The sequence below is a fragment of the Elephas maximus genome, chromosome 1, assembly GCF_024166365.1.
Source record: "Elephas maximus indicus isolate mEleMax1 chromosome 1, mEleMax1 primary haplotype, whole genome shotgun sequence".
NCBI classification, from domain to species: Eukaryota; Metazoa; Chordata; class Mammalia; order Proboscidea; family Elephantidae; genus Elephas; species Elephas maximus.
Window position 1 is genome coordinate 76,327,624 of NC_064819.1, and position 26,072 is coordinate 76,353,695.

The following is a 26,072-nucleotide window of genomic DNA, read 5'->3' on the forward strand; positions in this document are numbered from 1 at the left end:
TAGGTTTTGCTAAGTATTGTTTTTATATCTCAGGACCCAGTTGATGTGTCCTTGTGAGTCCAGCTCCATCTACATCACATTCTTCATACTCAAGGACAGGGAATAAGGGCTCCAATTTGAACTTCTAGGTTAAGAGGACCCCATTCCCTTCACTGCTTCTGCCAACACATTCAGCTATGATAACCATGGCTCAGTAAAAAGGAAACTGAGGCATGAAATCCAGTTATATCTGTTTCAGTATAAGATATAATATATTGTTACAGGAAACGGATAATCAATAATCATCTAGATCTCATTTTCATCATCTCCTAGATAAGAAATTTAAGCCAGAATGCTCCTTAGAACGGAGGATGGTAAGACTTTGTCTTACATGTTTTGAACACGTTACCAGGAGAGACCCTCAACGAGATGGATTCACATAGTGGGTGCAACAAGGGCACAAACAGTAAGGATTGTGAAGGTGGTGCAGGACCAGGCAGTGTTTCCTTCTGTTGTACGTGAGGGTGTTATTTGAACAGCACCTAAAAACAACAAAACAACAACAACACCCTGTGCCAGGGATTGTTTTATTTACAAAGGCTACAGTAGTAAACAAACACAAACAGAAGTCTTTGCCCTCATAGACCTTACATTCCAATGATAAAGAAACACAGTACCCAAAAAGATTTAGTAAATTACATTGTTGTTGTTGTTAGGTGCCGTCAAGTCAGTTCTGACACATATGGGCCCTATATACAACAAAATGAAACACTGGTTCATCCTGAGCCATCCTCACAATCTTTGTTATGCTTGAGCCCCTTGTTGCAGCCACTAGGTCAATCCATCTTGTTGAGGATCTTCCTCTTTTTCACTGACCCTCTAATTTACCAAGCATGACATCCTTCCTCTGGGACTGATTGATCCCTCCGGAAAAGATGTCCAAAGTACATGAGACGTAGTCTCACCATCCTTGTTCCTAAGGAGCATTCTTGTTGTGCTTCTTCCAAGACAGATTTGTGCGTTCTTTTGGAAGTTCATGGCTTATCTGATATTCTATGCCAACACCGGGATTTAAAGACAACAATTCTTCTCTCTTATTCGTTGTCCAGCTTTCGAACACATATGAAGCAAGTGAAAACACCATGACTTGGGTCAGGTGCAGCTTAGTCTTCAAGGTGACTGCTTTACTTTTCAATACTTTAAAGAGGTTTTTTGCAGCAGATTTGCCCAATGCATTGTGTCTTTTGATTCCTTGTCTGCTGCTTCCATGGGTGTAGATTGTGGACACGAGCAAAATGAAAAACCCTTGACAACTTCAATCTTTCTCCGTTTCTCATCATGTTGTTTATTGGTCTAATTGTGAGGATTTTTGTTTTCTTTATGTTGAGGTGTAATCCGTATTGAAGGCTGTAGTGTTTGATCTTCATCAGCAAGTGCTTCAAATCCTCTTTACTTTCAGCAAGCAAGGTTATCTCATCTTTATAATGCAGGTTGTTAATGAGTCATCCTCCAATCTTGATGCCCTGTTCTTCATCATATAATCCAGCTTCTCAGACTATTTTGTTAGCATACAGATTGAATAAAAAAAAAAAATTTTTCTTTTGAATAGGTATGGTGAAAGGATACAAACCTGACGCACACTTTTCCTGACTCTAAACCACTCATTATCCCCTTGTTCTGTTTAAAAGACTGCCTCTTGATTTATGTATAGGTCCTCTGGGGCACAATTAAGTGTTCTGGAATTCCCATTCTTCACAATGTTATCCATAATTTTTTATGATCCATTCAGCCAAAGGCCTATGCATAATCAATAAAACACAGGTAAATATCTTTCTAGTATTCTCTGCTTTCAGCCAGGATCCATCTGACATCAGCAATGATATCCTTGGTTCTGTGTCCTCTTCTGAATCTGGTTTGAATTTCTGGTAGTTTCCTGTTGATTTACTGGGTAGCCAGTTTTCAATGATCTTCAGCAAAATTTTTCTTGTGTATGACATTAATGATATTGTTCAACAATTTCCATATTTGGTTGGATCACCTTCCTTGGGAATAGGCATAAATATGGATCTCTTCCAATTGGTGGCCCAGGTAGCTGTCTTTTTAAATTTCTTGGCATAGATGAGTGAGCACTTCCAGTGCTATATTCATTTGTCGAAATATTTCAATTGGTAGTAGAGTCGACCTTAATGACATGGATAGAGTCAACATTTCGGGACCTTCATTTGCTGATGTGAAATGACTCAAAATAAGAAGAAACAGCTCCAAACATCTATTAATACTAGGAACTTGGAATGGAAGAAGTATTACTCTAGGAAAATTAGAAATCATCAAAAATGAAATGTAACACACAAACATTGATATCCTAGGCATTACTGAGTGGCAATGGACTGGTATTGGCCATTTTGAATTGAACAGTCATATGGTACACTATGCCAGGAATGAGAAATTGAAGAGAAATGCTGTTGCATTCATTGTCAAAAGGATAATTAGAAGATCTACCCTGAAGTACAATGTTGTTGGTGATAATACCCACACTGAAGACACTGGAGAAAATTAGAACAAATCCTCAAGAGCCAATGCACGACCTAGAGTATATCCTACTGAACTTGGAGACCATCTCAAGAATAGATTTGATGCATTAAAAGCCAATGAGTGAAGCCCAGAGAAGTTGTGGAATGCTAACAGGACCCCATACATGAAGAAAGCAAGAGGTCTTTTAAAAGACAGGAAAGAAAGGAAAGACCAAAATGGATGTCAGAAGACACTCTCAAACTTGCTCTTGAACATCAAGTAGCTAAAGCAAAAGGAAGAAATGATGAAGTAAAAGGGGCGAACAGAATATTTCAAAAGGCAGTTCGAGAAGACAAATAAATATTATAATGATATGTGCAAAAGCCTAGAGATAGAAGACCAAAAGGAAAGAACAAGCTCATTATTTCTCAAACCGAAAAAAACTGAAGAAAAAACTCAAGCTTTAAGTTGCAATAGTGGAGGATTCCATGGGGAAAATAGTGAAAGATGCGGGAAGCATCAAAAGAAGATGGAAGAAATACACAGAGTCACTGTACCAAAAAGAAGTAACCGACATTCATCCACTTGAGGAGGTGGCATATTATCAGGAACCAATGGCACTGAAGGCATAGATGAAAAACAAGGTTCCCGGAATTGACAGAATTTGAAGTAAATTACATAGCTCATGAAAAGCAGACTAGGGTTTTGCAGAAGAAAACAGTTTTTAATGGTTATGAGAGTGGGGAGGGAGGAAGAGAGGTATTCACTAACTAGATAGTAGAAAAGAATGATCTTAGGTGGTGAGAAAGACAACACATGATACAGGGGAAGTCAGCACAACTGAACCAAACCAAAAGCTAACAAACTGCCTGAATATAACCAAATACTTCAAGGGACCGAGTAGCAGTGGCAGGGGTCTAGGGACCATGTTTTCAGGGGACATCTAGGTCAACTGGCATAGCAAAGTTTATCAAGAAAACTTTCTGCATCCCACATTGGTGAGTGTCGTCTGGTGTCTTAAGAGCTAGCTGTTGTCCATCTCAGATGCATCAATTGGCCCCAACCTGCCTTGAACAAAGGGGAATGAAGAACACCAAAGACACAAGGAAAATATGAGCTCAAGAGACAGAAAGGGCCACATAAACTAGAGACTCCATCAGCCTGAGACCAGAAGAACTAGATGGTGCCTGGCTACCAAGGACCACCCTGACAGGGAACACAACAGAGAGTCCCTGACAGAGCAGGACAAAAGTGGGGTGCAGAACTCAAATGCTAGTAAATAGATGAGACTTAATAGTCTGACTGAGACTGGAGGGATCTTGGAAGACATGGCCCCTGGACTCCCTGTTAGCCCAAAACTAAAACCATTCAAGAAGCAAACTCTTCAGATAAATATTAAACTGGACTATAAGACATAAAATGATACTCATGAAGAGTGTGCTTCTTAGTTCAAGCAGATACATGAGACTAAATGGGTAGCTGCTATCTGGAGGTAAGATGAGAAGGCAGAAACGGATAGGAGCTGGTTAAATGGACACAGGAAATCCGGGGTGCAAAAGAGAAGTGTGCTGTCACATTTCAGGGAGAGCAAGTACGGTCACATAACAATGTGTGTATAAACTTTTGAATGAGAGTCTAACTTGAACTGTAAACTTTCATTTAAAGCACAATTTTTTAAAAAGTAGGTAAGTGCTTTGGAGAACAAAATCACAGATGAGAATAAGGAGTTCAGGAGTAGGGGCAGCCTAGAAGCTCAGGGTGTCTTCACTAATAATGTGATATTTGAAGAAGTAGAGTTAGGTCTATACATATACGGAAAAGAGCATTGCAACCTAAGGGAATAGTCAGTGCAAGGGCCCTGAGGCAGAAGGATGTCTGATGTATTTAAAGTGGAGCAAAAAGTGCCTTCATGTGCACTTGGGTGTCCCTGTCAATGGGCGACTACTGCCGACTCTCGCCGAAGCTCGGTACCACTGGCACCGTCTGCGGCTCGTCTTTGGCCCCTGTCAGGCGCAGCAGAAGCCCCAGCACGCCCCGTGGCGGCGGCGGAAGGGCAGGAGCTCGGAGGCGGCGGCGAAGGCCACTGTGAGGGTGCCACCTGCTGCGGCCAAGCAGCCCATGTAGCTGCTCCAGTTTACACATTCCAGAGCAGAAACTATGACTCTTATACAACCGAAAAAAAAACCCAAACCCACTGCCGTCGGTCGATTCCGACTCATAGCGACCCCATACAGTTTCCAAGGAGCACCTGGCGGAATCGAACTGCTGATCTCTTGGTTAGCAGCCGTAGCACTTATCCACTATGCCACCAGGATTTCCTCTTATAGAACAGAGGAGTTCATTTGACGTCTAATACATTCACTCGCCACACATTCCACTTCCATAAAGTCCCCACCACGTCCACGACCTTGTCTTGGCAGAAAACTCGGCACAGACTTACACCCACACTCTCTGCCCCTCGGTGTCTCCTGCTATTGCCAGGGCACAAAGTGCAGAAGGCATGCTGAGCCCGGTCCTTTTGTTCCAGTCCCTAAAGGATCAAGTCCAGTCATCGGGAATTGAAGATCATAGCGACTTATACCGGCAGAGAAACAAGCCTAGCGTTTTTCAAAACATTTTTTGGAACTTGACCGAGATTTCCCTACCGGGCGTTTGTGACGGAATTGGGACCCTGTGAGTAGCATTTCTTGGCTATGATTTATTTTATGATACTGTTAATTTTAAGAATCGGAAAGTGTAAGCGGGGGGCGGGGGGAACCGCTCCTCGAACATGAAAATGTCCTGAAGAAAAGCAGAAATTTCAGACGAATCAATTTTGGAACCGCATATTGCTCTGACAAGCAAGTTTCCGTGGTGTAGTGGTTATCACATTCGCTTCACAAGCAAAAGATCACCGGTTCGAAACCGGACGGAAACAGATTTCTCATTCTTTTTGTGAATTCTGACTTTTCCCCCAGAAACTCTTCATCTGAACATGCTTCAACCAAGCCCCTAACCTTCGCTTTCCTTTTGTAGCACCAGACTTTAAATTAAAAATATAATGTAGTTGACTCGCCTCCTAGCCCGCCCCCAGATGCTTGACAGGCACTCCATTTTCCATTGGGTTGGAAAATTTCTGCAGCTGAGAGACAGGCGAGGTCTCCATCGTCTTCAGGCACAGGATTCAAAGTGAAGAGTCCTGAGACAATAGTGTGGCTGATGTATGCCAAAAAAAAAAAAAAAAAAAAAAAAAAAATGCCGTCGAGTCCATTGCGACTCAAATTGAAGCTATAAGACAGAGCATAATGGCCCCATTGATTTTCCCACAGCGGCTCGTGCACTGGAACTGCTGACCTTCTGCATAACACCGCAGCTGTTAACCAAATCTCCACCAAGGCTTGGGATATGGAAGATACCCAAAAACAAACTTGTTGCAGGTCGAGTGGATTCCAAGCCATAGCGAGCCAAGAGTACACGGAAAAGTGTCCCATAGGCTTCCAAGGAGCTACTGGTGGATTTGAACTGCTGACCTTGTGGTTACCAGCCATATCTCTTAACTACACTACCAAAAAAGAAAAAAAAAAAAAAAACCTATTCTCCTAGAGTCAATTCTAACTCATAGCAACCCTACAGCAGAGAGTAGAACTGCCCCATAGCGTTTCCAAGGAGCGCCTGGTGGATTACAACTGGTGACCTTTTGGTTAGCAGCCATAGCATTTAACTACACTCCCAGGTTTTCCGAAAATGAAACAGCTGATCTTAGAAGATATACAGGTGCAGGGCCAGAAGTAGTGAGGCTAAAGCAGGGTTACTAGCATCTATTTTTATATACAAGTTTGGTAAGGGGTTACAGTTAATGGTGGAAACCATTATGTGTGAGGGTTTGTTAAAATCATTATGAAAAGTTCCAGAAAGGAATAAGAGTACAAGCGGAAACTCATTGTTTCTTTGTTTTCCCTACCTAGACCTGGAACGTTCCATGAAGGGTTCTCTACCTTAACCAACAAAGAACTATGCCACTGGGAAGTTATGGTGTCACAATGGAGCATATTGCGATTTCTTTTTGACTGAACTGAGAACCCATTGTAAGTCACGAAGCCAAGAACAGATGTTGCCAGTTTGTTCCCAAGGAAAGCTCGGCTTAGTAACTTAATGGAATCTAGCCAAAAAAGACTCCTTAAATCAATCATGTTTTCCCATGTTATCTTTCTCACCTTTGGCAATAATGTCATTTTTCTTAATTCACTTCCTTCCGTAATAGTATATTGGAGACTCCCTGATGGTGATTCAGTGGATTCAGCTAGTCTCTTGTGCCCAGCGCACACTGGCAAATACCTCATTGTAATAATCATCTTTGTCTGTGCTGAATAAAAATCTCATTTGATTTAAATTTGATTCTGGGTTCATTTTCCCCATGACAGACAAGATGGTGGCTGTCAGTGTAGGAAGAAGTAGTCAGAGTCTGGAAATATTTTGAAGAAAGAGAAAAGAGAAATTTCTGACCAACTGGATGTGAGGTATCAGAGAAAGAATGAAATAAATGATGACTTCAAGGTTTCTTAGCCTGAAAGACTGAAAGAATTGAGTTGCCATTAACTGAAATGGTGAAGATTGGATGTAGCAGGGTTCTTAGAGAAAAATGGGAGTTCAGTTTTAGACATGCTAGCTTTTAAGATGCCTAGTATGAATCATTCAAGTGGTAATGCCAAGGAATCAGTTGTGTATACAAGACATGAGGTTAATGGAGTGGTCGAGACTGCAGATACAAATGTGTGAGTTGTGGACATATAAACCAAACCCATTTTCATCAAGTAGTTAAGGGCTTGGCTACTAGTCAAAAAGTCACCAGTTCAAACCCACCAGCCACTCCACAGGAGAAAGATGTGGCAGTATGCTTCCCTAAAGATCATAGCCTTCGAAACCCTGTGGGGAACTCTACTCTGTGTCCTATAAGGTTGCTATGAGATGATGTAGGCATGCAAATTATTTAAATCACGAGAATGGGTGAGATTACCAGGGAGTGAGGGTATGTAGTGAGTGTATATAGAGAAGAGATTCAAGGACCAATCTTTGGGAGATTCTACTATAGAATGGGTGAGGAGAGGCAAAACAAACACAGGATATTGAGAAGGATAAGCCAGGGAGGTAGAAAGATAGTCAGGATAGCAGTGTCTCCGAAGTAAAAAAGAAAAAAAAAGTTTTGAGACAGTAAGTGTGTTTGTTGACACTGAGAAGTTGTCTTAGTTTCTCAGTGCTGCTGTAACAGAAATACCGCAAGTGGTTTTCTTTAAGGAACAGAAATTTATTTTCTCAGTTTAGGAGTCCAGATTCAGAGCCAGCTCAAAGGGAATGCTCTTTCTCTGTTGGCCCTGGGGGAAAATCTTTGTCTCAGTTTCTATAGCCCCAGGGTTCCTGGGTTTCTTGGTAATCCTCACATGAACTTCAGTCTTCTTCCCTGTTTGTTCTCCCTTATCTCAGTGCCAATCTTTTGTTTTTGTGTCTCAAAAGTAACTAAAGAAATATCCTACACTGTTATGGCCTCATTAACGTAACAAAGAAAACTGCTTCCAAAATGGGATTAAATCTCCAGGTATAGGGGTTTGGGTTCCAACACGTATTTTGGCAGGACCTAATTGAATCCATAACAAAAGTTAGGAAAGATGAGGTCTTGAAAGAGTGAGAAGTCATTGGTAATCCTGACAAGAACTTTCCAAGAACTGGTTGTGTCAAAAAAGCAGAATGCAGGGGATTTAGAAACAGCAGGAGAGAAACTGGAGACAGCAAATCTGCATAACTCTTTAGAGGGGATTTTTTATAAGACCATCTGAGAAATAGGATAGTAGCTAGAGGGATATGTTGGGTCAAGAGAGACCGTTTTAAGATAGGAGATGAATAGCATATTTGAATGTTCATGAGAATAACACGATAGGAGCAAATTGAGAAGTTTCACACATTCACTCTAACTTTGGCACGGATCTAGATAATGGTAAGGGGGGGAAGGGGGAATCTCCCTTCATGGGCAAATATTACACTGAAAGCCAACTGGTAGTTAAAATTAAAAAAAAAGGAAAATATGTATTATGTTTAACTGTGATTACTTTAGCAACTAAACATCAATTTCCACAGCTGTTAAGGGCAGTGCAAGAGGTAAGCAGACAGTCAGGTAGAGGACATAATCAGATAAAGTGCTTGACGGCCACACGGAGACACAGTGTACTGGACCCTGAAAAAGGTAGAAGGAGAAAGAGATGCTCAAATGGACAGCCACCATCAGAGGCACGCCCCATCCCCAAGACCATCCCCACTCCCAGTTTGCTTTTCTTCACTAAAATCTCTGTCTTAAGGGTTTATGTCACTTGTTCCAAAAAACTGTTTTGCCTTTTTTTCTCCCACCCCTGCTAAAGGGGGAGCAAAGCGGGTATAAGTGTGACTACTGAGGATTAAGGAAATTAAGTCAACATTTGATCCAGATTTAATGTCACAGAGGCTATTTTCAAAGCTCGGCTGAGGGCAAAGGAAGGACAGTAAAATCTTTTTAATGGAAAAGCAACTTCTTCCTTGGCCCCTACGGGGATCGAACCCACAAACTCAGCCTTACCACCAACACTTTAGCTGGCTGAGCTAAGCAGCCACCTGTGCAATGTTTCCTCCACATTCAGAATGCACAAAGATTGCTCCTTCCCTCTTCACTCATCCAAAGGATACTCTCTTTTACATAATCTTAACTATGACTAAATGACACTATGTTTTCAAGCTTCTCTTTATGTTTTCTATTTCCCCTTTCCGCACTTCCACAAGGAGAAAAAGAAACACAAAAACTCTACCTCCAGCAGGAATGAATTCGCTCCTTGAACATTAGACGTTCTGGAGGTCATGGAATTCGTCCGGACAGAAACATTCACTGGAGGCACTCCTCCACACCCCCATCGCCACCGAAGGATTTAGTTGATTTGTTCCCAGCTCAGGGCGTGAGAATTTCTTTCCAGATGGGAAGGAACCTCCTAGGCGGATCTGCCCTGCTGGCTCCTGTATCCCGGGGTGATGCCACTTCTGTTTGCTGCGTGAAAACGTCCTGCGGTGTGAATCTCTGTTGGTCCATTTTGCGATTTTATTGTCATTAGCTGCTTACGAGGACTGTATTATCTGGTTCTTCACCCTTCTGGCATCCCCGGTGCCCGCACAGCAGGGTGGTTGGCTCAATAAACTAAGTTCACAATTGGGAAAAGGCGTACAGTAAAGCATGTTTGCAATGATCGGGTCCTAGAAAACCAGACGAAGGCTCTAGATTTTGCTAAAAAGAAAATATGTTCCTTTAATCCTTAACTGCAATTTTCTAACAGTGGAATTCACAACGCTCAGATTATTTCGGACGTGTCAAGCTGCTCTCTCTTTCCCAGGCACCCCCAGAACAAAAAGGGACTCTGGGGTAGAGAAGAAGGACAGACACCACCATATTCTGTGGGCTGATCTGGGGGCAAATGCCATCTCTAAACTCAGCACAAAGTGTGTGGGTCAGCCATGCCAGGTGATGCTTAAGGCAGAGCCTGGAAAAAGGCAGCACACTCCTAGCTAAGAAGAAAACAAAAGGTCTGTTAGGGGAAAACTGATTCCAAAATGGGATTGAATCTCCAGGTATAGGGGTTTGGATTCCAACACATATTGAAAAGGAAGAGTAGAAGAAAGAAAAGTATGTCAGTGTTTACATTCTCCTCCAGTAAATCAAATAAATGGAACAAGGAAACTGCAGACATATTTCAAAGAACTAGGCGTGTGTCAGGCAAAATATAAGGATGTTTGATGGCCCATGGCTGGACAGTATAGAGCCCAGTCTTGCAAACCACCTAAATCCCTATATATCTGGCCCTGTTGCTTTTCATTCCGGGGTCATAACCCTGCAGCTGCCGAGCCCCAAGTACTGACCTACGGGCCTCCAGGGTTCAGTCCTAAGAACCTTGAACACTGGCTTCTAAAGGATCATTTTCTTTCACTAGAGAGGGTAAAAATACAAAAGGAGAAATTGCCATGGGACAGTATTGAGGAGTTTCTTGAAATCAAATCCTCCCTTCCCCCATGTCAGCCTGCTTGTCTTTACAAAGGAATTGGGTACTTGGGAGTGTGGTTAATTTTAATACACAAATACTATGAGTGAACAAATCACACCGTCACTGTGACAATTTCCTGAAGGAAAAGGCTTTGAGATTATCCAGCCTGGGACATCTAGAAAAACTCTAGTTTATCCTGTGCAGAGAAGTTGCGACTGAAAGCAAGTTTCCTTGTAAATGCGGTGATTGTGTTTGCCCAATGCAGGAAAGGCCTTGCTTTGCAACCGGGTGGGAAATGTCTGTTTTTCGAAAGTTAGAACTGAACTCGTTTTGTATCAGAGATCCTCACTTCTAATCCCACCAATAAAAACCAAACCAAATCCCTTGTGGTCCAGTCGATTCTGACTCCTAGTGGCTCTATGGGGCAGAGTAGAATGGCTCCAGAGAGTTTCTAAGTGGAGCCTGGGGGATTTGGTTAGCAGCCTTAGCATTTAGCCACTTTGCCACCAGGGTTTCCACCCAGCATCTGAGTGTATGCATTTTGATCAACCTACAAAAAACCTCATGTCCTCTTTGAAGTTCTGGGCTTGAAAGCAAGACAGTGTGTCCCTAGAGACATTGACACCCAGGTGATTGCTCCACTCCCAGGGCTTGCCAGCCCCTCCCAGCCCCCCAATTGTCTTTGATTCCCTGGACTCCAAGTGGGTGGAGGTGGGTGTCAACTGAATGAGGTGCCTCCCCCAGAAATCCCAGGCTGCAGGGGCAGTGGATCAGGCTCCCTTCAGAATCCAGAGAGAGGGATTTACTGCTTCATGCCAAGTGAAGGTTTCAAATTCTAGAAGGAAAGAGCTCCTCTGAAGTGAGACACTAGGGCCTTCAGAGTCAAGACCAATGTCATTAGGAGTCTCCATTGATTTTTTTCTTCTTGTCAAATGTCTTGTTCATTGGGTCTAATTAACATGATGTTATTAATATTGTGAGAAGGATGTCTGGTGCATTATATACCAGAATGATGTCTGGTGTATTTAAAGTAGAGTAAGAAAGTCAATAGTAACTGCAGCACAGTGCAATGGGGAGAGTAGTAGGAGAAGGGCCAGAGAGGAAATTGAGTGGGGAGCAGGGAGATTACGCAGCGCCTTGCAGGTCAGTATAAGAATTTTGACTTTTTCTTTTTTTTTTTTTTTATTTTTTTGAGTGCAGTAAGGAGCCAGTGCTGGATTTTAAGCATTGAATACAGTAAGGAGTCCTTTTGGGGTATTAAAAAGGACCCCCCTAAGCGTTCTGTAGAAAGCATCTTTTTAAAGTAAATAGAGGAAAACTCAAGACATATTGAGAAATATTAATAATACTCCACATCCGAGAATATTACGGCTTGGGGAATGCTAGTAAGAATTAAAGTGTGGAGAAGTGGCCAAATTCCAGATATATTTGAAAGATAAAGCAATGAAAGTTTTCTGAGTGACTGGATCTGGGGAATAGAACAAAAATGGAGTCAGTGAAGATCCCAAATTCTTAGTCCTAACCAGCTGGAGGAAGAGAGCTGCAGTTAAGTGAGACAGGGATCAGTATGGTTGGAACAGTTTCAGACGATAGATATGAAACTCGGTTTGGAATATGTTAACTATAAAATGCTTATTGTAAGACTTCAAAGAGGAGATATCCATTAGGCTAGAGGTACACAATGGCACTCAGATGAAGACCATGGGAAATGTAAGTCATTAGACAATGAGCTTAGCCAGTGGCTTACAATAAATGGAGAAGAGAAAAGGCCTAAGGATTGAGCTCTGAGACATTCCAGTGTTTACTCAAAAGCCAAAGAGTTCTTTGGATCAAAACAGGCAATGTCATGTTCCTCCATAAAACAGTCACTTCTTTCCTACTCACCACATTCAGATTAAAATCTAACTTCCCTACTGTGAAGGACCCTCCGTGATGTCCCTGTTTCTGCACCTATTATTCAACTTAGTTTCTCTTTTCTGCACAGTCTGATTGAAACGTACAACTGCAGCTTCCCACATCCCACTTACTCTCTATTCCATATTCACCCAAGGCTTGAATTCCCCCTCCATTCAACTACTCTTCCACAACTTTACTTATTTTTTAAATCCAATAAAGTATAGATTAGCCAACAATTAGTCCAGCAAGTTGTGATCAGTAGGACTCGGGATGATGCCTCTTTTCTGTGCTTCTGTGAGGAAACACTGTGATTCGTATCCGTCATTCTACTCAGTAAGTTTATTATTACTAAATCACTGTGGGAACATTTGTCTTCAAGATCAGTTGAGGTGTCCCTTCCCTTTTTCTAGTTTGCCATTTCCCTAAGGACATCAGGTACTTCCAGTGACCTCAATGGGATTGGGCTGCTCAATAGTTTCTTTAAAATAAACACTAAAGCAATTTTTGAGAGAAGTTAACAAACTAACATGTGTGTCAAATGGAATCTCTGTTTATCCTGTTGATCAGATCTCAAAAAAAATAGGCAGGCTTGAGATTGTGCTAATAAGAAAGAAACATGCTTTTCCCCTCCTTACCCACAATATTTTCATCAGTTCGTGTTTTCGCTGCCACAGAAGGAGACATAATGTGACCTTTCTCAGAGGCTGAGAAAGCTCTCCTGTCAAGAGTTTCCAATACTTCCGGGACAAGCACATTTTCGCTGGTGAGCACTTTCACCAAGATTTTGCCTTCGGAAAGTTTAATTTAGAACCTAGTAGAAAGCTAATTTTTTCCAACATTCTGGGCAAAGACAGTGATTTAAGACAGTTGAAATGGAGTGAAGAAGAAAGAAGAGTCAGGTACATCATGAAGGTCATTTACCCGCTATAAAACAGATTAAAAGGTATCGGATACCGAGTTTATCGGGTATGAGTGAGACAAAACTGAAGAGAAGTTCATTTGATGTCTAATAGACTCACTGGCCACAGATTTCACTTCCACAACGTCCACACCACGGCCACGACACAGAACTGGGCACTGTGGACCTCAATCACTCGCCCTACTACCGGGGCACAAAGTGCAGAAGGCCTACTGAGCTCAGATGGTTCGTACTAGTTCCTAAAGGTTCCAGTTGGGACACCTGGAGATGAAGATAATTACGCCTTGCACCGCCAAAGAAATGAGCCTAGAACTTATCAAGAAAGTCATTGGAACTCGCCCGAGATTTTTCTACCTCATGCTTGGAAAGGGATAGGGTCATTGGGAGTAGCGTGTGCTTGGCTATGATTTATCTTGTTCTGATATTGTTGATTGTAAGAATCGGAAAGTGTGAGGGGAGAAAAATACTGTTCAATCCTGAAGACGCATCCTAATACAAAGGCACAAATTTCAGATTAAGCATCTTTCAAGCAAAAGGGTATCAACACAAATAGGTTTCCGTAGTGTAGTGGTTATCACATTTGCCTAACACGCGAAAGGTCCCTAGTTCGAAACCGGGCGGAAACAGACTGGTCACTCTTTTTGTGAATTCTGAATTTGCTCCAGAAACTCTTCATCTGCATATGCTTACGTTTCAACCAATGCCATAAGCTTCACGTTGCCTTTTCAACCTCAGACTTTAAATCACCAGAATAACATAGCCCACTTGCTTCCTTGTCTGCCCACAGCACCTTGGCAGGTCCTCGGTTTTCCATTCGGTTAGAATGTATTGTGCACCCGCTGCAGTATCTAGCCATAGGAGTAGGCGAGGTCCCCATCAGTTCTGGGCACAAGATTCAGAGTGAAGGGTCCTGAGACTGCAGTGTGGCTGCTGTATGCAAGAAGGATCAAGAAGCCAATTGTAACTGCAGCAGAGTGAGCAAGGTGGAGAGAGTAGTAGGAGCAAACAAATCCAGCGGACACTTGTTAGGTCTGTCAAAGCGTCAATGTAAGGAGAATTTTCTAAGAAGAGAAATGATAGTGTTTTATTGCGGAATAGGTAACAACAACAACAACCCAGGTCAGGGTATCACTGGGAGGTCTTCAAATTCTGAAAGAAGAGAAGTATTTTTATGCATGAGGGTTAGGGACCACAGATGAGATAGGTAAACCTGTTGTTGTCAAGTTGATTCAGACGGATGGCGACCTATAGGACAGAGTAGAACTGTCCCATAGGATTTCCAAGGAGAGGCTGGTGGATTCTAACTGCTGACCTTTTGGTTAGCAGCCAAGTTCTTTTCTTTTCTTTTTTGAATATTTTTATTGTGCTTTAAGTGAAAGTTTACAAATCAAGTCAGTCTCTCATACAAAACCTATTATACACCTTGCTATATACTCCTAGGTACTGTCCCAGTAATGAGACAGCACACTCTTTCTCTTCATTGTGTATTTCCGTGTCCATTCAGCTAGCTTCTGTCCCCCTCAGCCTTTACATCTCCCCTCCAGACAGGAGCTGCACACATAGTCGCAGTGTCTACTTGATCCAAGAAGCCCACTCCTCAGCAGTATCATTTTCTGTATTATAGTCCAGTCCAATCCCTGTGTGAAGAATTGGCTTCAGGAATGGTTCCTGCCTTGGGCTAACAGAAGGTCTGGGGACCAAGATCTCCATGTTCCCTCTGGTGTCAGTCAGACCATTAAGTCTGGTCTTTTTATAAGAATTTGAGGTCTGCATCTCACTGTTGTCCTGCTCCTTCAGGGATTCATTGTTGTGCTCCCTCTCTGGGCAGTCATCAGCTGTAGCCAGCACAATCTATTTCTTCTCGTCTCAGGCTGATGTAGTCTGTGATTTATGTGGCCCATTCTGACTCTTGGGCTCATACTTACCTCCTGTCTCTAGTGTTCTTCATTCTCCTTTGCTCCACGTAGTTCAGACCAGTTGTTGCCTCTTAGATAGCTGCTTGCTAGCATTTGAGGCCCAAGATGCCACACTCCAAAATTGGATGAAGAATATTTTCTTAATAGATTTTATTATGCCTATTGACCAAATGTCCCCTGAAACCATGGTCCCCAAACCCCCGCCCCTGCTACGCTGGCCTTTGAAGCATACGCTTTATTCAGGAAAGTTCTTTAGCAGCCAAGTTCTTAACCAGTTCACCACCCAGGCTCCCTGAGATACATATAAGATGTAAATAAACCTTCCGTTATGTCAGTGAATGATCACAGATTTGGGGAGACAAATGGCATGCATAAACATCATTTCAGGGAATAGTCTCATCTTTCCCTTTCTGGAACATTCTTAACACTTGCCTATGCATAAACTACAATTTTGTCATACACCAGTTACAAGGGATCTTTCTCAGATCAAAAATATTTTTATCATATGACTACATAGTTGTTCACTTAAGGTGAGGTTCACGTATTTGGAAAGCAGAAGAAAAAAAGGGATAAAGGACAAAGGGAACTTTCAATTCAAACCTGCACCACTCGGTCATGCCATTAACCCAGTTTTAAGGCACTCTTTCACAAATAACTCCTCTGGTCATGAATCTCCCCTGAGAATTCTTAATACCATTACATTCATGCTTTCTTTTCCATGGAGCTCTGGTGGTGTAGTGGTTAAGAGTTTGGCTGCTAATTAAATGATCAGCAGGTTTAATCCACCAGCTGCTCCTTGGAAACCCCATCGGGTAGTTAGACTGTGTTCATAGGGTTGCTATAGGTCGGAATCGACTCAACAGCCATGGGTTTGAGTGCTTTTTGTTTTCTTTTCTTTTGCATGGATGTACTCTATGGATGTTTTCCTTCTGTACTTAAAAGATCATATACAGACGCCCTCTTTTACCGTGCCATAACTCATATTCTCTGCTTCTGTGATCGTCTGGTTGGGGTCACATATAGAGCAAGGCCAGATTTGAAGGAATAACTTGGCATTTTCAAAACACTAACTCAAAGTTTGAAACTAGAGTTCTCTGCAAATTTGGTTTTTGTAGGGATATTAAGAAAAGGCATATCAAGCATAGGAGGCACTGAATGAAGTTAAGTAGCTTTTTGGTGAATTTTTCTGATATGTTGTTGCATTTCTCCCTGCAGTGTTTACCTAGTCATAACAAGAAGTATTAGCAATGGCACAGACAAATACTAAACAAAATCCTTAAAATTCAGCAATGTGCATGAGGTCTCATTCCTCGATGTGAAGTTGTCTACTTCAGATATAGTCAGCTTCTGGCCACTGGGGCCTTTGGATAGAATCTTGAAGTCCCCAGAAGGATAGTGTGTCCAAAGAGATGTTTTTGGCTTTCTTACATTGAGATAAAAAGATCCAAGGTTTAATTTTTGGAGTTTGCTTGTACATGGAATGGTGAGGAGAGCTAATTATGGTCCTTTTCATAAGTACAATATAGTCAAATATATTGAAATACTATGGTCAAATATTTTCAGGGAAAAGTAAAATCTACTTTTACTTTTTGCTTACGGATGACTTATTATAATAATTCTAAAAAGTGATGGACTTGATGGAAATGTATTATATAACTAATGTAAGGTTAAGTGAATTCCATTAAAAAATTCTTTAGATGAAAATACTGTTAATCATAATGATTAATGTTAATTTTAAAGAGCTTTAGATATAACATATAATCATCTTGGGGCAGAATATTAAATAGTTAGGATATACCAAGAATATGCCAAGATTACTGAGACTTCTTTTTTAACAACATCTCAATAGTAATAAAAAATTTTCCAGATAAATAATGTGAATTTCCCATTTAAAACCCTTTCATGACATGTGGGCCAGAACCTGCCCACAAATATTTTCAGGATCTCAGGTTTCTTGGAAGGGTAATTTTCCCACTGAAAGTATTTGCTGTCCTGCAGTGGGGGCCTGATCAATGTTGAAAATATGAAAGAAAAGGTCTTTGGTGAATATTCACTAAGGTAGGAGGCTTAGGTAGGAGGCAGTGTTACCAGGAAGTGTGACTGGGTCAAATCCTTGTCTCTTTTGGGTTTTGTATGGCTTAATAAGTCTAGATGGATGGATTTTATTTAGATTTTTTGACTAAAGCTGAAAATCAAAGAAAAAGTTGCTCAGAGGAAAGAAAACACAGGTACAAATAATCATTTTCCCTAGTGATTCCTGAAATTCTAAATTAGTGTATTAGGACAGATTTTAAAAGGCACATGAAAGAGAGATTTATTTCCTAGTTTCTTTGAATAGAAAGGAACTTGAGTCAGCTTTGTTATCAGAAGCAAAGAAGGAGGAGCCTTTGGCAATGAAACAGAGGGGGTAGGAATTGAAATTTAACCCTGAAATTCTTTATTCTGTTTAGTAATTTAGAGACAGTGTCTTGCAAGAAAGGAAAAACCAAAAGAACAAAACCTGTCTTTAAGGAGCTCAAATAAAAATCCAAATACAAACTTTTGCCTACAAGAATCAAAACAAGAACCAAAAAACCTACCCAAGGACCAAACAAAGAATAAAAATTGCAAGAACCCAAACAAGTCTACAGTACAACTCAAAAAACTTTGATGCAAGCAAGCAGAGTTCATTTTCATGAGGTTATTTAGGTTAAGCAGACTTTGAGAAATTATGGAATTGGAGACCAGAGTCTGGGTCCTCAAATTCTTGGGTGTGTGAAAGATAATGTAACATCAAATCCCACTTGTGACACTGAATACATCAAAGTGTAAAACTAACAAGAAATCTGTAAGGAGAGAAATGGTAGATTTTATTGTAGAATAGAAAACAACCAAAACAACAACCCAGCTTGGGGTAACACTGAGAACGACTCCTGTGTTGCATTAGCACTGGGAGGTGCTTCAATCTCTGAAAGGGGAGGCAGAGTTTTATGCATGAGGACTGGGTGTTACACATGTGTTCCGTATGAGTCACAAGTAAACTTTTCACAAGGTCAGTTAATCATCAGATTTCCTGTGAGCAAAGTGTGTACATAAAAAACTTTCTATGGAACATTATGCTCATTATGTTCCTGAAACATTCTATTGCTTGTTTATTCATTAACTACAATTTTGTCATACATCAGTTGAAAGTGTTCTTTCTTAGAACAAAAGATATTCAGCATAGAATGAATACGTAGTTGTTCACTCAAGAGGTAGAGGATGCACATATGCTGAAAGCAGAAGAAAAGGGGGTATAAGACAAAGGGAAGTTTCGATTCAAACCTGAGTCAGTCAGTCATGTCAAGCATCTCAGTTTTAATGTGTTCTTTCACAGGCCTTTATTTATTTATTCATTCATTATTCATTTATTGAAATGAAAAAAGTCTGTTTTGGCTTCTCTTTCGTGCAGTGAATTGGGAACATGCATGTTCTTTTTTTATTGAACTTTAGATGAAAGTTTACAGAACAAACTAGTTTCTCTTTAAACACTTAGTACATTTATTGTTCTATGGCATTGGTTAACAATGCACGGCATGTCAACACTCTGCCTTCTCCACCTTGGGTTCCCTATTGCCAGCTTTCCTGTCCCATCCTGCCTTCTAGTCCTTGCCCCTGTGCTGTTGTGCCCCTTTAGTCTTGTTTTGTTTTCTGGGCCTGTCTGATCTTTGGCTGAAGGATGAACCTCAGGAATGACTGTATTACTGAGCTGAAAGAGTTCCTGGGGGTCAAACTTTCAGAGTTTCTCCTGTCTCTGTCAGATCCGTAAGTCTGGTCTTTTTTGTGAGTTTCAATTTTATTCTACATTTTTCTCCAGCTCTGTCCCAGACCCTCTATTGTGATCCCTGTCAGAGCAGTCAGTGGTGATAGCTGGGCATCATCTAGCTGTATTAGACTCAGTCTGGTGGTAGATGTGGTCCATTGGTCCTTTGGACTAATCTGTCCCTTGTATGTTTAGTTTTCTTCATTTTTCATTTTTTCTTGCTCCTGAAGGGGTGAGACCAGTGGAGAATCTTAGATGGCCCCTTACAGGCTTTTAAGACTCTAGCCTCTACTCCCCAAAGTAGAATGTAGAACATTTTCTTTCTAAACTATGTTATGGCAATTGAGCTAGATGTTCCCCGAGATCATGGTTCCCACAGCCTTCAGCCCAGCAATTCGGTCCCTCAGAGAGTCTGGATGTGTATGGAGCTTCCATGACCTTGTCAAAGGCCATTTTTGAAGGCCACCGTTACTCTAATAAAATGAGGAGATGATGGGATTTAAGAGCTGAAGTAACACCTTGTGACATATTTTTTATAAGTCCCTTTGCCTGTTCTGTGGAGAATATTTTTTACAGAGAAAAGAATAGATTCAAGGAAATCTCTTTAGTCCCTTTCCTCACGCTACATGTAAGAAATGCCAATGGCTTGAATATGACACTCCCCCCAAAAAGGTCAAACTTTTTGCTGTTTTTGTTATTGAGTTTAACTGTCCCAGTAAGGTTTCCAAGGAGTGCTGGTGGGTTCAAACTGCTGAGCTTTTGTTTAGCAGCCATAGCAATTAACCACAGCTCCACCAGGGTTCTTGACCTGATGTAGAGGACCTTAAATTTATATAGGTGCCTGGCCAGAAGTAGTGAGACTGAAGTCCAGGGGCTAGAATCCAGTTTTATACAAAAGTTTGTTAAGGGGTAATAGTTAAAGCTGGAATCCATTTGCTGTGAACATTTGTTAAAATCATTATGAATAGTTCCAGAAAGAAATGAGAGTGCACACTGAAACTCATGATTTCATTGTTTCTTATACCTAGGGGAGGAATGGTCCATGAAGGGCACTTTATTTTAGCCAACAAAGAGGCCATGCTGTAGGGAAATTGTGGTCTCACAAAGGAGCATATTGCAATTTCTGACAACCCGTTCCAATTCACTAAGCCAAGAGTAGATGTTGCCGGGTTGTTCCCAAGGAAACATCCGTGTAATAACTAAATGGTACCTAACCAACATAGAATCCTTAAACCAATCATGTATCCCCATATGTTATGTCCCCTGCCTTTGACAATAGTGCAATTTTTCTTAATTTACTTCCTTCTGTAATAGTATATTAGAGAGTCTCTGATTGATTGTGATTCCAGGGATTCTGCTAGTCTCTTGTGTCTTGTGCACACAGGCAAATCTCTCGTGGGAATGATCATCTTTGTCTTTGCTCAACAAAAATCTCTTTTGATTTAATTTGATTCTGGGGTCTTTTACCCCTATGCCATACAGGATGGTGGTGGCTGTCAAGGTAGTGAGAAGTAGTCGGAGACTGGATATATTTTGAAGACAGAAAGAAGAGAAATTCCTGACAAAGTGGATGTGAGATATGAGAGATAGAGTCCAAAAAACGATGATGTCAAGGGTTGTTTGCCTGAAAGAGAGGAAGAATTGAGCTGCCATTAACTAAAATGGGGGAAATTGGATATAGTAAGATTATTATAGAAAAATGGGAGTTCAGTTTTAGACATGCTAACTTTTAGATGCCTAGTATAAAACATCCAATTGGTAATGCCAAGGAATCAGTTGTATATACAGGACCTGAGGTTAATGGAGTGGTCCAGTCTGCAGATACACATTTGTGAGTTGTAGGCATAGAAACCAAAAACCAGTTTTAGTCAAGTGGTTAAGGGCTTGTCTGCTAGCCACAGGGTCACCAGGTCAAAGCCACCAGCCATGGGAGAAACTTGTGGCAGTCTGCTTCCATAAAGATTGTAACTTTGGAAACCCTATGGGGCAGTTCTACTCTGTCCAATAGGGTTGCTGTGACATAATGTAAGCATACAGATAATGTAAACCATGAGAATGGGTGAGATTACCAGGGAGTGAGTGCATATAGAGAAAATTTCAAGGACCAATCTGTGAAATAATCTACTATAAAATAGGTGAGGAAAGGGGAAACAAACAAAAACTATTGAGAAGGATGAGCCAGTGAGGTAGAAAAAGAGTCAGGACATCAGTGTCTTGGAAGTGAAATTAAAAAAAAAAAAGTTTTAAGACAGCAAGTGTGTTCATTGACACTGAGAAGTTGTCTTACTTCCTTAGTGCTACTGTAACAGAAATACTACAGTTGTTTTCTTTAAGGAACAGAAGTTGATTTTCTCAGAGTTAGGGAGTATGGAAGTCCAAATTCAGGCCACAGCTCTAGGGGAATTCTCTCTCTCTCTGTTGGCCCTGGGGCAAGATCCTTGCCTTAGTTTCCATAGCCTCAGAGTTCCTGGGGTCCTTGTTGATCCTTAATGTGCTTCTGTCTTCCTCAGTTTGTCCTCCCTTGTCTCAGTGCCTAATCTGTTCTTTTTGTATCTCAGAACTGGTTACATTTAAGACATACCTTACACTGATAATGGCTTCACTACCATAACAAAGAAAACTGATTTCCAAAGGGGATCAAATCCCAGGTATAGGGGCTTGGATATCAACACAAATTTTGTGGGGACACAATTGAACCCATAACAAAAGTCAAGGAAGAGAAGATCTTGAAAAAGTGAGAAGTCATTGGTGACCTTGAGGAGAAGTTTCCATGAAATGGTAGTGTCAAAAAAAAAAAAAAAAAAAAGAATATAGCGGATTTCAAAACAACAGGAAAGAAACTGGAGATAGGAAATCTGGATAACTCTTTAGAGGAGATTTTGTTATAAAGCCATAGGGATATGTTGAGTCAAGTGAAACCTTTTTAAGATAGGAGACAAAGAACATGTGTGAATGTTCATGGGAATAACAGGATAGTTAGGAGAAAATCCAGAAGTTTCAGACATTCGCTCTCACTTTGGCACCTTTCTAGGTCCTGGAGAGCCACACACACACACAAAAAAAACTGTCTTCACAGACAGAAATTATACTGGAAGCCAGCCAGTAGTTTAAAAAAAAAAAAAAAAAAAGAAAATATGCGTTATATTTGACTGTCCTTATTTTAATAACTAGCAATACCATATTCAAGAGTAGGAAAGCGAAGTGTAAGGGATGAATAGACACTCAGGTAGAGGAGATAATCAGGTAGAGAAAGCGCTTGACGGCCACACGGAGACACAGGGAGCTGGACCCTGAGGAAGGGAGAATGAGATGCTCAAATGGACAGCGGCCATTAGACGCACACCCCATCTCCAAGACCATCCCGACTCCTAGCTAGTTTTCTTCACTAAAATTTCTATCTTAAGACTTTAAGTCAGGTGTTCCAAAAAAAGTTTTATCTTCCACTGCCCTCCCCTCCGCCTCCCAAAGGAGAACAGAGAGGTTTTAAGTGTCACTACTGAGGATTAAGGAGATAAAGACGACGTTTGATACACATTTGATGTCACAGAGGCTATTTTCAAAGTGCATCAGGGGTGTACAACGAGGACACCAAGATTTTTTTTTTCTGAATGAAAAAGCACTTTCTTTCAGTAGCCGGTACGGGAATCGAACGAACCCGCGACCTTGGCGTTATTAGCACCATGCTCTAACCAACCGAGCTAGCCGGCCACCTGCGTAACACTTGTCTTCATTTTTAAAAAGTACAAGAATTGTTCACTCTTCACTGGTCCAAAAGATAACCAAAAACAGCCAGTGCCCTGGATATACTCGCTTTTAAATAATCTTAAAAAAAAAAAAAAAAAAAGACACTATTTCTTGAAGCTTCTCTTTATTTTTTCTATTTCCCCTTTCCTCACTCCCGGAAAAAGAAAAGGAAACAAAATCTCTATCTGCAGCAGAGATGAATTCGCTTCTCCCATGGAAAATAACGCTTACTAGAGCTCTTCGATTTCGTCCCAAAAGAAACATTCACTACAGAGGGCTCCTTCATCCTCCTCCAGGAAGCCTTTGAAAACTATTCAGCCTGCCTCCGGGAAGGATCTGGTCGATTTGGTCCCCGCTGAAGTCATGAGAATTTCCCTCCAGAAAGGAAAGGAAAGTCCCGGGTGAATCTTCCCTGCCTGTTCCTAAATCCTGGCCAGATGCCCCTTCTCTGTGTTCGGTGAAAACGCCCTGCCGCGTGGATCTCTGTGGGTCCATTTTAGAATTTTATTGTTATTAACGGCTCATGTCCCTCTTTCCTTTCCCTGAGGCCGAGGACTGTGTTGTCTAGTTCTTTACTCCTCTGGTATCCCTGGTGCCCACACACCATGGTGGGTTGCTCAATAATTTCAGTTCACGAATGGGAAAAAGCGTACAGAATATCATCTTTGCTGGGGATCAGGTTTTGGAAAAATAAACAAAGGCTCTAGCTTTTGCTAACTGGCCAATATATTCTTTTAATCATTACCTGCAGGATTCAAACAGTGGAGGCCACGATGTTCTGATTCTTTCGGAGGTTTCAAGCTGCTCTCTCTGACCCGGCCACCCCCAGAAAAAATGGACTGTGGAGTGGAGAAGCCCGGACGCCACCATCTTCTCCCTACTGATCTGGGGGCAACTGCCATCTCTAAACTAAGTACACAGTGTGTGGGTCAGCTATACTAAGCGATGCTTAAGGCAGAACCTGGAAAAGGAAGCTCCCTTCTAGCTAAGCAAAAAGAAAAAAAAAAAGGAATGTTAGGGGAAGATAGTGAAAACTGCAGGAAGACGAAAGAAAAGAAAAGTATATCATAGTTTTCCTTCTCCTCCAGTAAATCAAATAAATGGAAGAAGAAACTACAGAAAAATTTCATAGCATTAGGCACTTGTGAAGCCGATCATAAAGGTGTGTGATGTCCCAGGGCTGGACAATGGAGAGTCCACTTTTGAAATTCACCCCCCACCTCATGTATCTGGGCCGCAGCTTGGCATTACAGGGTCACATCCCTGCAGCTACCCGGCCCCTAGTGCGGACCCACGAACTTCCAGAGTTCAGTCCTGAGGGTCTGGGGCCCTGGTTCTTAAAGGTAATTTTCTTTCAAGGTATACACATGGGACAATATTGCAGAGTTTCTTGAAATCAAATGATCCCTTCCCTCTCGCCAGCCTGCCTGTGTTTATAAAGGAATCGGGTCCATGAGGGGAAACTTTGTTATGAATAGTACAGTTTGGTTGTTTATTTTAATACGAAAAAAGTGTGAGTGAAGGAAGTGTACCATCACTTTGAGAATTTCCTGGAGGAAAAGACTGCTTTGAAATTATCCAGCCTGGGGCATCTAGAAAAGCTCTATTTTGTAAAGGGAAGGCCAGTTTCATCGTAATGGCGATTATCGGATTTGCTGAATATAGGAAAGGCCTTGCTATGAAACAGGGTGGGAAAACATGTGTTTTTGAACTTAGAAAGGAACTAAGCTTATACGGGAGAGTCTCCCTGCTAACCCAACATGTAAGATCGTATATATTGTGACCAACGCACGAACTCCCCTGCCCTCTGTGTGGTCTTGAGCTGGAAAGCAGTATATCTTGTCCCTCAAAAATCAGACTGGCTGAAACTCTGGTCTTCCACCAGCCCCCAGGGATTCCAAGGGCCTCCCTTGCCTGGTTCCTCTCTGTTTCCCTGGTTTCCAAGAGGGTGGAGGTGGGTCTCAGGAGAATAAGGTGCCCGCCCCACAGATCCCGGTCTGCGTGAAGCCGCTGGACCTGGCTCCCTTCAGATTCAGAGCCTGGGATGTCCAGGTTTTCTGTCAAGGGAGGGTTTCAAAGGCTTAGAAGGAAAGGATTCCGCTTTGAAATCGAGCGCTAGGGCCTCGGTTGTCAAGTGTCACGAGAAATCTCCATCAATTTTTTTCATCTTTCCAAAGGTCTTGTTCATCTTGTTTAAATAAGATGATATCGTTAATATGTTAATTCTTAAAAGTGAAAGACTTTAGAGGAATTATTTATTTAACTAATGTAAGGCTAGGTTTTATTTGTTTGTTTTAAGGTTAAATAAAGTAAATTTTTAAAATTTTAGGTGAAAATATTTTTAAAACGTAATGGTTAACAATAATTTCAGAGACCTTCAGATATAACAGATAATAATCTTGGAACATAATATTAAATAGTTAGGCCATACCAAGATTATATCAAGATTATTAAGTTTTTTAGCTTCTGAATAAAAAAAAAAAACAGTAGTAAAAAATTTCATGGATTTCCCGGTTAAAATATATTCATGACTCTTTGGAAAGAAACTGTCCACATTTTGCGAATTTTAGGATTCTTGGAAGGGGACTTTCTCACTGAAAGCATTGGTTGCCCTCCAGTGTTGGTTGGCGTAATGTTGAAAAATAAAAGAAAAGTTCTTCGGAATATTCACTAAAGTGGAAGGCTGAGGTATGAGGCAGTGCATCCAGGAAGTCTGGTTGGGTCAAACTTTTGTCTCTTTTGGCTTGTGTACAGCAAGAAGACTTATAAGCATATTTATGGATTCCTGTGGGTGATAGGGAGCCCTGGCGTCTTTGGGTTCTGTGTGTGTGTGTGTGTGTGTGTGTGTGTGATATTTGAAAAATAAATGCAACTAAATGGATTTTGCAGCTTGTGCTGGAACTTGTATTGCCCACAAATTATGTATCAAAATTCATGACTCAAAACATAAATTCAGAAAGACTTCTTGATTCAACACGACTGAAAACACGTAGCATCAAAATTTTTTTCAAAGGAGAAAATAATCATGTCTTGAAAGGCAAAATTATCAGTGTTCATGATACTAGATTGAAAGGAAGCAGTAACTATCGAAGTCAGCAACTGAAATAATAAAATCCTGACATACAAATTTTAACTCAAAGAAAATTTGGTAATCTCAGTTTGACAATGTGTTTCATGTAATTCATAACTTACTAAAGAAAATTTGTAGTATTTTTCTCTTTATGAAGTAGAAACAAATCTTTTGTGGCTTTCTATGACATTTCAAAATTGTCAGATGTTTATCATGTTTGGGAAATTATTGTGTT

General features: G+C 41.1%; 3 non-coding genes across 3 annotated transcripts; 2 read left to right on the forward strand and 1 right to left on the reverse strand.

Annotated features, from left to right (window-relative positions):
- Positions 1 to 5,334: 5,334 nt before the first annotated feature.
- TRNAV-CAC (transfer RNA valine (anticodon CAC)) lies at positions 5,335 to 5,407 on the forward strand. The gene has a single exon. It is a non-coding gene; the product is annotated as a tRNA-Val (tRNA).
- Positions 5,408 to 13,879: 8,472 nt separating this feature from the next.
- Positions 13,880 to 13,952, forward strand: TRNAV-AAC (transfer RNA valine (anticodon AAC)). Its single transcript has one exon. It is a non-coding gene; the product is annotated as a tRNA-Val (tRNA).
- Positions 13,953 to 22,653: 8,701 nt separating this feature from the next.
- Positions 22,654 to 22,731, reverse strand: TRNAI-AAU (transfer RNA isoleucine (anticodon AAU)). Its single transcript has one exon. It is a non-coding gene; the product is annotated as a tRNA-Ile (tRNA).
- Positions 22,732 to 26,072: the final 3,341 nt, after the last annotated feature.